Raw genomic sequence first — 4067 nt, forward strand, 5'->3', positions numbered from 1 at the left:
GGAAGGGGAACAGACAAGTTGCTGTCCTTTTGTTCTTCAGTCTAGTTGTGGAGGACGTTGCTTCACTGGCCCAAGTTGACACCATCATTGCGCTCTTCCCGGGCAAGGCAGATCAGTCGCCGGCTTCTGGACAGCTGCTCACTGCGGCTGCTGGCCGCTCACGCTGGCTGCTGGCTACATATGGTACCCATGGCAACCCACTGCCACAGGGACTGCAGCCTACGCCGTTGCCGGGACATTTGTGTTGTTTTAAACCAGTCAGTTTGTGGTACTTTGTTACAGCAGCCATAGGAAACAAATATACCACTTTTTAAGACCAATTGCTTTGGGACATTATTGACAATTCACAGAGGAGATCCTAGCATGACTGCTAAGATGGACACATTCAAGAGGACTCTAAATATTTCTCAAGGAACTTTTAGCTACATTGAAAGTGCTATTGATATTGGTTCTTCATCCACTTTCTTCCTACCTAACTGTTCCTGACACTGTTTGGAAACCACTCCCCAAATCCTATGCCAAAAACCCACCCGCAGTGCTTAGCTGTGAACTTGGGGAGGGTAGTGTTGCAATGGATGGGGGAGCCCAAGAAAATATATTAGCCGAGTGTCACTGAGATGGCTTATTCTCTGGAAACCTTCACATTCTTTGTCCTAGGTCACATCTAGGAGGTGAAAAGTCATGGTCTTTGCTCTCATGTATGTTTAGTCCTCTTTCTTCTCTCCCAGAGACTCCGTGAGATTAAATAGAAGATACCTAAAAATTATTTTAGCCCCTTGCCTACCTAAAGGAAAAAGACAATATTGTTATCTTCTGAGGAGGTACATTAAAAATTGTGATCTTAATCACATATTTAGCTTTTCTCTTGTTGATCTAATCTTTGAATTACAAGTTGAAAGCCAGGCACCTTTTACCTTGAAAATAAATCATCGGCATTCTCATTTGTATTCCAGGGACTAGCGTTTGGATTTGCACTATGCTTCTACCCACATTGTCCTTTCTGCTATCTTTTAAATGCTCTTAATAGAACAAATGCTTAATAAAAGGTTAATTCAATTTATGGAAATAGAACAACTTTCTTTAAAAATAACAAGCTACATTTTATTTCATTGTAAGCATAAAATTAAAACATGCTCTTGGTAGCAAATTTGAATAAAATAAACAAGGGAGGAAACAAACCACCTACAATCATTCTACATATTTGTCTTTTAATTTCTTCTATTTTTCCACTAAGTTTTAATAGTTGTACTTAAACTGTAGTCTTAATTTGCTGTGTTACTCTTTTTGTGTGTCTGTTTGTCATTACAGGAAAATGTTTTTCCCTCCTATTACACAAAATACTCTTTGGAAGCATCATCTTAAATGACTGCATAATACTCTTTCATTAGGATATTTCATATTTTATGTAAATTATCCCTATTTGAGCAACTTTTAATAAAAACTTAAGGCAAAAAAAACCACAAAACCACAAAAGAACCTTAAAAATACTTCAACTATATTCAGCTATCAGTTAAGATATCTGAAGAACGAACACCTATCTTCAAACTACTTGCATTTGTTCGTAATGTTCTGTGTAGGTCCTACCATTGTCCTTTCTTCCTCCAAGCCTGTTTCCACAGAGAACTATTGTGGAGATATGATGATGATGTACTCATGTTACCTTCTTACTGCTAAACTCTGGGGAGGATACCAAGGTAACTCAATAACAACACCTGCATTTCAAACAGTTAACAACAAATATGCAAGGTTATAACTATAATTCAAAGAAGAAAAAAATATCCTGCAAAATTCACGTATATAAATGTTATTGTAGTTTAAATAGGGAACATGTTTTGGGAGCATCAGGGAACTGAACATGGAAATGGTGGCATTTGAGTTGGAAGTTAAGATCAATATGCTGAAAATACTTATAAACTTCAGTGGGCTGGGTGGAGAAAGGACTGTATGAAGCAAAGGTAAAAAATTACTATTTTGGATAGAGAATAGCAAGTACAGCATGTCTTCATTAACCGACTTCAAGCTGCTGAACAACTGATGCCCTCCTTGATTTCTATAAAGCATTACGTTTAACGCTTATGGTGTATTGAACTCTTGGACTTCTAAGACACTGTACATTTATGCATTTCTGCTGCTATTAATTGTGGGTAATCTTAACAGGAGTCACTTTCTTTTGTTCCTAAAACTACTGATACCAATGGTTATCGTTCCTGTTATTGTAAATATATAGCAATTTTAAAGTATGACAGCCAAAGAAATATAAATGAAAAAGAAACATGGTTATTTTTTCTGTAACTGTTAAGTTAATGTATTGCAAAGATACAATATAGATGAACCACTTTAAAATTATAGTAGAATTAGTATTTGGAGAAAAATCAAGTGTAAAAGTTTGGAGGAAAATGTTTAAATATAGAAGGATTGTGCAGTCACATTGCTTGAGAAGTATCTCTAAGAACTTACTCCATCCTAAGAAAATTAAAACTGAAAAAAGTATGTGATTTATGCAGCTGGTGAATCCACACTAAAAAAAAAAAAAAAAAAGACCTAGGCTTTGCATGAAGTGATTGGCATACATTTGATCTTAGAGTTTTAAAAAAAATGTTTAAAATTTGTTATAATTTTAATTAACCTATTTTTTAAATTGTCGAATCAAAGATGACAAGTAAATGCATACTGAGTAAAGGAAATGATTGGATATGTAAGGATTTGCACTCTATCCTAAGAAGTTTGGATTTTGGGGGGATATTTAGAAGATACTGACTGATTTGGGAAGGGGCAGCAGCATGACAAGTGGTGCCGTTCTACGCTAAGAACAATCTGGAAATCTTGCTCAACAGGAGTTGGAATAGTCAGAAACTAGAGGTGGGAGAATGCTAATGAGTTTGATAAAATAAGATAAATAAAGGTGTAACTATAGCCTGAATTATTGGTAGTGAGAATGTGGCCAAGAATTCATATTTTTCAGGTAGAACCCGGGGCTTGGCAGTCACTTACGAACAGTATCTATCAATGAGATAACACCAAGATTTTAGGCTTCAATAACTGGATGAATGACAGTTGCAATGAGAACAATGGAAATAAAGGAAGAGTAGCAGTACTGAGGCACTAAAACTTGCGTTTCATTTTGGATCTGTTCAGTGGAAAGTTTGAGTTGCATGCCCCCTTCTAATCCCCCGATCAAAGGCATCTTATTTCCTGTGGACAGCAGACAACTGGAGACTAAATCCAGAGCTTGGTAATTGGGACTAATTTACTTAAAGCCATAAGGAGAAAGATACCATCAGGAACAGATTGAGCCAAATAATTTCAGCCCCACAGAAGTTAAGACAGTTGAGAGGTTACATAGGAACAATTAGTTAAATATTATCCAGAGTGGAAAAGGTCTACAATGTATGACCACTAAGATGTTATTCGTGACCTTTGAGAATCTGTTTATTAAGGAATGGTGGCAGTCTTCAAGGAGCTAAGGAAAGATTTGTGAGAGGGTCATACAATGGAGACAGTGAATGGGAATTTGCCTTGAACATTAAGAATAAAATAAAAGTAGTGATTTGAGAAAGGAACTGTTTTAAGAGTAGGAAATGTGTTAAGCAGATGTTTTGAGAATAAAAATATAATTTAAGAACACACCTGAATTTTGACTTGAGAAAAAATATCTCAGTCAGTTACAATAAAACATTTATGCATTAACTCTAACATTAAGATAGACTTGTTTAAGGTCATGTGAACAAGGTCATCTATTGGAACAGTGTCTTTTTCAGAATAATGTAGAGATTGAGATAGGCTTATCTATAAATATCTGAATATGTACGAGGTCGGACAATTAAGTTCGTGAATGCACATCCTAGAAAAAGTGCTACATACCTCATTGCTGAATATCACTGTGGTTGCCTTTGAAGTACTCCCCTTGAAAGCTATGCACTGACACCAGTGCCTAATCCACCTTTCAAAGCAATTTTGGAACTTTTTTTCTGGAATGGCCATCAGAGCTGTCGTCGTATTACCCTTGATGTCCTGAATGACATCAAAATGTCTTCCTTTCAATATTTCCTTTATGTTCAGGTAAAGAA

This window comes from Hipposideros armiger, unplaced genomic scaffold (assembly GCF_001890085.2).
Source record: "Hipposideros armiger isolate ML-2016 unplaced genomic scaffold, ASM189008v1 scaffold_851, whole genome shotgun sequence".
Classification (NCBI taxonomy): domain Eukaryota; kingdom Metazoa; phylum Chordata; class Mammalia; order Chiroptera; family Hipposideridae; genus Hipposideros; species Hipposideros armiger.